Source organism: Cherax quadricarinatus, chromosome 33 (assembly GCF_038502225.1).
Source record: "Cherax quadricarinatus isolate ZL_2023a chromosome 33, ASM3850222v1, whole genome shotgun sequence".
NCBI lineage: Eukaryota > Metazoa > Arthropoda > Malacostraca > Decapoda > Parastacidae > Cherax > Cherax quadricarinatus.
Window position 1 is genome coordinate 28,000,962 of NC_091324.1, and position 10,736 is coordinate 28,011,697.

Consider the following 10,736-nt stretch of genomic DNA (forward strand, 5'->3'; position numbering starts at 1 on the left):
AGCAGAATACAACAAATTTCAGGTTATCTTGTACTACACTGCACAGCTTGGGGTGTCTTAAGCACAGAACACTGCAAAATACCATGGCAGCACAGGACACAGCAGGGTTCCAAACAGTGCAGAACACCACAGGGTACTACGGCAGCCCAGAACACAGCACGGTACCACGGCAACACAGTACACAGCAAAGTAACATAGCAACACGGGTCACAGCAAATAATACGGCTGCACAGGACACAGCAAGGTACCACAGCAGCACAGTACACAGCAAAGTACCGCTGCGTGACTGACCACGCACTGACAACTGAAGCTGATAATCTAACAATTACCCAAGGTATATACAGATAGACTACTCCTGCACACGTCCACTCAAAGATAAACCCTTACATAATTAACCATTTGTATACTGTAAACACTATTCAGATTTGTGATTTAGTTTGATTAATAGACATTTAGAGTCTTACATGTTGTAAAAATTAATACTTTCATTACAAGTCCACATACCTAAAGTGATAGAGGGAAGCCGAAGCAAGAGTTAGTACAGGAACTCGAACACCGTAAGCATTAGGCATCCGGGACAATTTTTGCCCAAAACATGAAATGCGAACTCATTAGTCATTTCCTATGATTACGTATTCCTTCGAAGTTAATAACACTTCTCAAGCGTGATGAAACATTTTGAAAATCAAGGAAGCTGTAGGGCTCAAGCTTGGGACCACCAGAATCTAAATCATTAATCAGCTTGGAGTCAAGTATAACAATGTGCTGTTTTCAAGTGTTCTAAAAGAACGTGAAGAACTTAGCAAACCCTCAGCTAGTCTCTTCAACAAATCACAGCAAACCGATACTGTACCGGATAAATGGTAAATGTGATACCTATTTACAAAGCGGGATATAGGCCTTAGCATCAAATTATAGACGAGTCAGCTTAACCTTAATTAAGGGAAGTTGATAGCATCAATAATTGCTGACGCAATTCGAAGCTTCCTTCAAAGAAATAACTTCATCAACAAATCTCAACATGGTTTAACAAAGAGGCGTTCCTGCTTATACGAACTTACTAACCTTCCCCACTGAATAGGAGAACTTATCTCCTGAGTCGAGACAGAACTGACCTATAGGCATCAAAGGGTTTGCATTACTGGGAAGAAATCAGAATGGGGACCTGTTACGATTAGTGTGCCACAGAGGTCAGTATACTGTTGTTCATAACATACTTAAACGACACTGATGAGGGAATAAATAGCGATATAAGTAAGTTTATAAATGTTCTCAATAAAGTTAATAGAATTCGTGGCTTCATATCAAGAAATATAAATTAAAGACCTAAGGTCATACTTCAACTTCCTATATATTTGGTTAGACCTCATTTACATTATGCTGCTCAGTTCAGGTCTCCATATTTCAGGATGGACATAAATGCACTTAAAATATACAGAGAAGGAAAACGAAGTTGATTTCATGTATTAGAAACCTTTCCTACGGAAACAGGCTGAAAGCATTCAACTTTCGATCTTTGGAAAGGCATAAAATTTAAGAAAGATATGACTGAATTGTACAAATGGAAAACAGGAATAAATAGAGGGAATATACATCGGGTGTTGAAAATATCTAACCAAGACAGGACTCGCAGTATTGAATTCAACCTGGAGACATTTAGATTTAGAAAGTACACTAAGAGATACTGGTTTAGCAATAGAGTTGTAGATGCGTGGAACAAACTCGTAGGTAATGTCAGTGAGACGGGAACTTTGGGTAACTATAGATATAGGCTGGAAGGGTACATGAGAGGGGTGTGGCAGGGTGTGCAGCAGGCCGGTAGGCTCCTTTGTTCTCATGTTTTTATAATTAGAGAACATTTATGAGTAACAATATAACAGTACACACTGGAAAGAAACAAACTTAAACATTACAGCAAATATTTGCTGTCTGTGGTTTTTCTTACAAACTATATAATTAGAAATAAAAAATATAGGTTAACGTCCAACATCCTTGAGCAATGAAAATTAAAAAGCGGAAAACTAGGATAACAACTATCACTTTGATATCTGGGATAACAACTATCACTGTATTATCTGTGGTAACTAGAGACTTCTGCGAGGGCACCCCCAATGTAACGATTTATCTAATCTTCCAATATCATCAACTAGTGGCACTGAGACTCCTCGTTGATCACAGTGCCACCTGATCATTGCATACCACTATCACGAATAGCTTGTTTGTACACATTGTCTTCCTATCATGTACACTCTCATTACTATGTACACCATGTATTACCAATATATATATATATATATATATATATATATATATATATATATATATATATATATATATATATATATATATATATATATATATATATATATATATATATATATATATATATATATATATATATATATATATATATATATATACTAAATATACGTACTTCAGGAAAAAATCTATAAGTTTCTTCAGAGTTATTTGAATATTCTCTTTTTATTGCCACTCTCTCTCTATATATGTATATAAATATTTTTAAAGACTATTTAAAGGGCAACTGTGAAAAAGAATATATATGAGATCATAAAACGTATATTTGGAACACTTCATCCACGTTTTCAAGAGTGGCCGCGTGCCCAGGAAATGGTAATTATAACCTTAATTTTTAAAGGATGGGGGGGGGGGGGTGGACCGATAAGCCAGTGGAAGGCTTCGGTCAGATGACCAAAAATTCCAGTGAAGGGTCATCATATGACTAAGATCCGAGTTAGGAAACACTTGTTCTATTTCCTAACAACTCTTACCTAACCTATTGTGTTCAGGATGCTGCAGGCATTTCCTCTCTGGATCGCAGCACTGAGTCTCTGGAAAATTAAGCCAAACGCTCTGAGGTTCTTGATTTCCCTAACAAATCTGTCATCTAACTACTTCAGAAACTTGAGTACGAACTTGCCCCAAGCCCTTGGTTTGTCTATGTCTCCGTAACCAACTGGCGAGGTTATCTACGTGGTCACCCACCCCGATGAAGGCAGACTTAGTATTACTTAACTTAACTGACCTCACTAATTGTGTTACAAAATTACGAAACAGTTATAACAGTTTAAAAAATAATTCTGAGAATTGTTATCATCAGTCAGAGAACCTGTTTTATTATAATCTTTAATTCTGAATCAAAGTAAAATCCAGCTGGACTTGAGTTCTGGAGGTGGGAAGTACAGTGCTTGACCTCTGAAGGATGGGCGGTAGATGTTATGGTTCTGGAGGTGGGAAGTACAGTGTCTGACCTCTGAAGGATGGGCGGTAGATGTTATGGTTCTGGAGGTGGGAAGTACAGTGCCTGACCTCTGAAGGATGGGCGGTAGATGTTATGGTTCTGGAGGTGGGAAGTACAGTGTCTGACCTCTGAAGGATGGGCGGTAGATGTTATGGTTCTGGAGGTGGGAAGTACAGTGTCTGACCTCTGAAGGGTGGGAGGGAATGCTACTCTTCTGCAGATCATCTGGTTTGTGATTTCCGTACACTTCTGGGAAGATAGCCAGGGTGCAAGTAATGGTGAATGTGATTTCTTTTGATCATCCTGCCTTGGTATGAAATGGCTGATGTGTTGAAAAATGCATATATGCATGCTTATTATATGTATATAAAGCTATTTTTTAATAATAAGAACAAAGACAATGCGACGTCTCTTTATCTCCCAATTACAACGTTTTAATGTACCTGTAACAGGTTTTCAGAGTTTTTCTACGTACATATGTACCAAAATACGAACATGACAACCAGAATGCGTACTCGAGTCCAAAGGTACCGAGGTAACCTTAAAGACGAGTGCTTTAGTACAAAAACAATATGAAAGAGGTTAATTTCCTTGAGGGTGGTTCATCTCATCTCAGAGCACTCACAAGTGGCGTGTGATGCAAGGCGTCAAGGAGAGTGCTGATAACGGATATGACTTGCAAGTTAACTTGCATTGACATATTTACAGTCAGGATACGCGGAGCTCAGCCCTCTCCATCCCTCCAGATGGTTGCTCACTCCCTCCTCTAATTGAGAGGTGCCACCCAGGTGAATGCTTGCCAATTGGGTGGTGGCCCTCCCAGCATCACTTAAGTGGGTGATGCTTCTCCCATACATGAATGCTAGCTCCGAAAGTGGATGGTGTACCAACAAATGGATGCTCACCTTCTTCTCTATTGGAGAGGTTCCCCTCCATCTGATAACTGAGTGGTTCAATCCACCTCCCTCACTGGAAGAATATAAATTCGTTGCCCGAGACTTCCGTGGATGAATCTCTGCAATGTTATAAATTATAAAAAAATTATGAGTGATTTGCAGTTCTCATTCAAAAGGAAGCCGCCTCATGCTGACGCGACACTGTTTACCCTGTCAGAGGGAAAATACAGCGTTACCAGTAAGTTCTCATCTAGGGAAGCCCGCTTCATGGTGATGTAACAATATTTACACTGATGGAAATAAAGTCTTATGGCAAAAGAAGACTTTAAGAGAGAGAAAAGGCACAATACCGTGACTGAAATAATACACAAATAACCCGCACATAGGAGAAAGTAACTAATGACGAAGTTTCGGTCCGACCGTGACCATTAGCTAGTCACAGTGTGATTCACAGCCTGTTTCTCCTATGTGTGGGTTATCTGTGTAAGACTTTAAGAGGATAATAACCCAGGATAACTCCAGCTAGTCAAGCAGTGTGGCTTATTTCTATCTGGATCCCTTTTAGATCCTCGAAGATGCGAACTAAAACAGCCGACTAACTCCTACGTATCTATTAACTGATAAGTAAAGAGGTGAAGCAGGTGTCAAGGACTTGTCCATACCTCCAGCAGGGTTCAACAAAGTATCTTTTGATTGTGACCCAAAAGCGCTACTACTACGTCATGAGCAACGTAAAGGAAGACTTAGTAATGTACATCCTACAGCACTGACACATCAGTGGCGTGCATTGATAAGTTGATAAGAATAAAAAAATAATTATTTACCATTCATTCTTACCATCAACAGGTCTATCTTCCTACATATTTTTAGTTGAATAAGGGACAACCAGCCTTATTCAACTAAAAATATGTTGGTTCTCCCTTACCATGAAAACTTGGTTGATATGCCTTCTCTTCTTAAGACTTTTAATATTAAAGTTGTATTCAAAAATCTTGATACAGTAAAAAAACTTTTGATAAAGAATTCCCCCCAAAATGCTGATGGATGTGTCTATAAGATTCCTTGTAAAATTTGCGATAAAGTTTATTACGGTCAAACTGGTAAAAATCTCGAACTAAGATTAAAACAACATAAATATAGCATTAGAACTGGACAAGATTCCAATGCTCTGTTTATTCATGTAAGAGATTTTAACCATCCAATTGATTTTCAAAAAGTTGAGAAAGTAGTATCAAGCAAGTCCATGGTCGACAGGAATATAATTGAATCTTGTTTCATAAAAAGCAGTTTTGACAATAATATGAATATTTCCTTTGGTTTATATAAATTAGATCCATTTATAATTAATAGAATTTGGGAAGAATTTAATAATACACTGGACAAATAATAATTTTTAAATTTTCTTGGGTAGAATAGTTTGTGGGTGAGTTGTGCAAAGGACCTATCCAAGTTGGGTCGGCGCGCGTCAGGTGTTTAACCGTTGTGGGATCTGATAGTGAGGTGCTGGCCAGACCCCTTATATAGCTTCCTTGGATGCTTTACTTTCATAGTTCCTTGATAATGTGAGTAGTCACGAAAGCGCTTGGAATTTCTCTATTCTTTCAGAGTGGTTGTTTTGCATATATATATATATATATATATATATATATATATATATATATATATATATATATATATATATATATATATATATATATATATATATATATATATATATATATATATAATCAAACTGGAGCCTAGTTCCTAAGCCTTTTCTGCAAGCGTTGCTCTTGCGCCACCGTCCACAGCATGAATATGAGGTGCACTTTAAACTAGCCGCTTCTACAACAAATTATAAAAGCCATCAGATTCTAAATCTTCTATCAGCCAGGTCAAATGCGAGGTTGAGAAAAAGACCCAGTAGTGAGGTAAGGTGTGAGATCAGCTAGGTAAGTTGAGGAGGCACACATGGCTAACATTTATAAGAGTCATGGATGATACGAGCAATGGGTTCAGTCAGCAATGTTCTGCACAATGGTGCAAGATGAATGGTGACCGCCTCCAGGCTTCTACGTGTGGTTCTGTCATCCTCCTGAAACAGTGAGTGCTGTAGCCTCGCAATGAGTGATGCACGCATTGTTGGTATCATTCACCCTGCGCGAGTTTCTGTTCTTGAAGGAGTCTGTTACAGGAAGAATGCGAGTGGCATTATTGTAGAGGGTAGCATGTCTATCAGGAAAAGTGTGGTGGGTAAAGTGACTGGAACAGCGTTTAGCGGGAAGAGTGTGTTACAGGAAAAGTGTGTGGAGGAAACTGTGTGGCAGGAAGAGTGTGTAGAGGGAAGGGAGTGTGGCAGTGTGTGGAGGGAAGAGTGTGGATGGTAGAGTGTGTGAAGAGTAGAGCGTGTGGAGGGTAGAGTGTGTGGAGGATAGTGTGTGTGGAGGGTAGTGTGTGTGTGGAGGGAAGAGCGTGGAGGGTAGTGTGTGGAGAGTAGTGTGTGGAGGGTAGTGTGTGGAGGGAAGTGTGGATGGTAGTGTGTGTGGAAGGTAGTGTGTGTGGAGGGTAGTGTGTACTCACCTATTTGTACTCGCCTATTTGTGGTTGCAGGGGTCGATTCATAGCTCCTGGCCCCGCCTCTTCGCTGATTGCTACTAGGGTCTCTCTCTCCCTGTCCCATGAGCTTTATCATACCTCGCCTTAAAACTATGTATGGTTCCCGCCCCCACTACGTCACTTTCTAAGCTATTCCACGGCCTGACTACTCTATGACTGAAGAAATACTTCGACTGAGAGTCGAAGATCAAAATGAATTTTTTATGAGAGAGCCACAAAATTTGATTAACACAAGCCTATCCGATGTTATCCTGACGCCAAATGACTTCGAACAGGCGATAAATGACATGCCCATGCACTCTGCCCCAGGGCCAGACTCATGGAACTCTGTGTTCATCAAGAACTGCAAGAAGCCCCTATCACGAGCCTTTTCCATCCTATGGAGAGGGAGCATGGACACGGGGGTCGTCCCACAGTTACTAAAAACAACAGACATAGCCCCACTCCACAAAGGGGGCAGTAAAGCAACAGCAAAGAACTACAGACCAATAGCACTAACATCCCATATCATAAAAATTTTTGAAAGGGTCCTAAGAAGCAAGATCACCACCCATCTAGAAACCCATCAGTTACACAACCCAGGGCAACATGGGTTTAGAACAGGTCGCTCCTGTCTGTCTCAACTATTGGATCACTACGACAAGGTCCTAAATGGCAGATGTAATATATACAGACTTTGCAAAAGCCTTCGACAAGTGTGACCATGGCGTAATAGCGCACAAAATGCGTGCTAAAGGAATAACAGGAAAAGTCGGTCGATGGATCTATAATTTCCTCACTAACAGAACACAGAGAGTAGTCGTCAACAGAGTAAAGTCCGAGGCAGCTACGGTGAAAAGCTCTGTTCCACAAGGCACAGTACTCGCTCCCATCTTGTTCCTCATCCTCATATCCGACATAGACAAGGATGTCAGCCACAGCACCGTGTCTTCCTTTGCAGATGACACCCGAATCTGCAGACACTGCAAAGCTCCAGGCGGACATCAACCAAATCTTTCAGTGGGCTGCAGAAAACAATATGAAATTCAACGATGAGAAATTTCAATTACTCAGATATGGTAAACATGAGGAAATTAAATCTTCATCAGAGTACAAAACAAATTCTGGCCACAAAATAGAGCGAAACACCAACGTCAAAGACCTGGGAGTGATCATGTCGGAGGATCTCACCTTCAAGGACCATAACATTGTATCAATCGCATCTGCTAGAAAAATGACAGGATGGATAATGAGAACCTTCAAAACTAGGGATGCCAAGCCCATGATGACACTCTTCAGGTCACTTGTTCTATCTAGGCTGGAATATTGCTGCACACTAACAGCACCTTTCAAGGCAGGTGAAATTGCCGACCTAGAAAATGTACAGAGAACTTTCACGGCGTGCATAACGGAGATAAAACACCTCAATTACTGGGAGCGCTTGAGGTTCCTAAACCTGTATTCCCTGGAACGCAGGAGGGAGAGATACATGATTATATACACCTGGAAAATCCTAGAGGGACTAGTACCGAACTTGCACACGAAAATCACTCACTACGAAAGCAAAAGACTTGGCAGACGATGCACCATCCCCCCAATGAAAAGCAGGGGTGTCACTAACACGTTAAGAGACCATACAATAAGTGTCAGGGGCCCGAGACTGTTCAACTGCCTCCCAGCACACATAAGGGGGATTACCAACAGACCCCTGGCAGTCTTCAAGCTGGCACTGGACAAGCACCTAAAGTCAGTTCCTGATCAGCCGGGCTGTGGCTCGTACGTTGGTTTGCGTGCAGCCAGCAGCAACAGCCTGGTTGATCAGGCTCTGATCCACCAGGAGGCCTGGTCACAGACCGGGCCGCGGGGGCGTTGACCCCCGGAACTCTCTCCAGGTAAACTCCAGGTAACATCCCTTTGATTCATCTGAGTCTTCAACTTCCAATTGTGACCTCTTGTGTCTGTGTCCCTTCCCTGGAACATCCCGTCTTTGTCCACCTTGTCTATGCCGCGCAGTATTTTATATGTCGTTATCATGTCTCCCCTGACCCTCCTGTCCTCCAGTGTCGTCAGGCCGATTTCCCTCAACCTTTCTTCGCAGGACAATCCCCGTAGCTCTGGGACTAGTCTTGTTGCAAACCTTTGCACTTTCTCTAATTTCTTGACGTGCTTGACTAGGTGTGGATTCCAAACTGGTGCTGCATACTCCAGTATGGGCCTGACGTAAATGGTATACAGAGTCTTGAACGAATCCTTACTGAGGTATCGGAACGCTATCCGTAGGTTTGCCAGGCGCCCGTATGCTGCAGCAGTTATCTGATTGATGTGCGCCTCAGGAGATATGCTTGGTGTTATACTCACCCCCAGATCTTTTTCCTTGAGTGAGGTTTGCAGTCTTTGGCCATCTAAACTATATTGTGTCTGCGGTCTTCTTTGCCCTTCCCCAATCTTCATGACTTTGCATTTGGCAGGGTTAAACTCAAGGAGCCAGTTGCTGGACCAGGCTTGTAGCCTGTCCAGGTCTCTTTGTAGTCCTGCCTGATCCTCATCCGATTTGATTCTTCTCATTAACTTCACATCATCTGCAAACAAGGACACTTCTGAGTCTATCCCTTCCGTTATGTCGTTCACATATACCAAGAACAGCACAGGTCCTAGGACTGACCCCTGTGGAACCCCGCTTGTCACAGGCACCCACTCTGACACCTCGTCACGTACCATGACTCGTTGTTGCCTCCCTGTCAGGTATTCTCTGATCCACTGCAGTGCCTTTCCTGTTATGTGTGCCTGATCCTCTAGCTTTTGCAGTAACCTCTTGTGAGGAACTGTGTCGAAGGCCTTCTTGCAGTCCAAAAAAATGCAGTCGATCCACCTCTCTCTCTCTCTCTTCTCTTACTTCTGTCACCTTGTCATAAAACTCTAGTAGGTTTGTGACACAGGATTTTCCTTCCCTGAAACCGTGCTGGTTGTCAATTATACACCTGTTCCTTTCCAGGTGCTCCACCACTCTCCTCCTGATGCTCTTCTCCATGACCTTGCATACTATACACGTTAGTGATACAGGTCTGTAGTTTAGTGCCTCATGTCTGTCTCCCTTTTTAAAAATGGAGGGTAGTGTGTGTGTGGAGGGTAGTGTGTGTGTGGAGGGTAGTGTGTGTGTGGAGGGTAGTGTGTGTGTGGAGGGTAGTGTGTGTGGTGGGAGGACCCACATGGTGACAAGCAACAATGTGGGTTGTAGTTGGTCTTGACATACTAAGCCACTCCCTGCTACCTTCTTCCCATTTCTCACCTCTAATATATACTGTGTTATACTACCTCACTTCCCTCCTCCTCCCTCATATTCTCCTCTGCCGGTATATTTGTGTCTACTGAAATGGTTGTTACCTTACCACTAATATCAAGCCATTTCCTGAGTTTAATAAAAGGTTACATGTTTCAGTACCTGAAATTTAACCATTTAATTCACAAATAACCCTAACATAGGAAAGGAAACTTAAGTCGACTTTCTGATGCGTCCTGAACCATTGTCAAATCATTTTTGTATTAATTTTTGTCCTGTGATTTTTTTTTTATAAAAAATGTGAACTTTTAGCTTATTATGTGTACCCGAAGGAATACTTTCATGTGGCTGACAGTTTTATTTTATTTCTCCAAAATTTTCATTTATAACTTGTGAATGCCTCATCCGATCGACTTATATTTTTCAATGCTGGTGTGCCGTAGCTAGGAAAAGGTGCATGCAACTACTGGCATGTGCAAGTACCTTCCGATCAGTTTTATATATATCCTTGCCAGATTTTGGTTTCTATGGAATAACTTGGCAAAACCTCTTCTGCTCGACTCCAGAGTTTCCACAGTAGTGTATCTTACACAGAAGAAGGTTAACATTGTTACTGAAGTGTGTAGCTGCCAGACTGCCAATTTTGTCTTTTTAAAATGGTGTGGTACTTTTCCCGAGAAATTAATGAATATGTTTTGAGATTAACCTGACGATACGTCTTCTGACT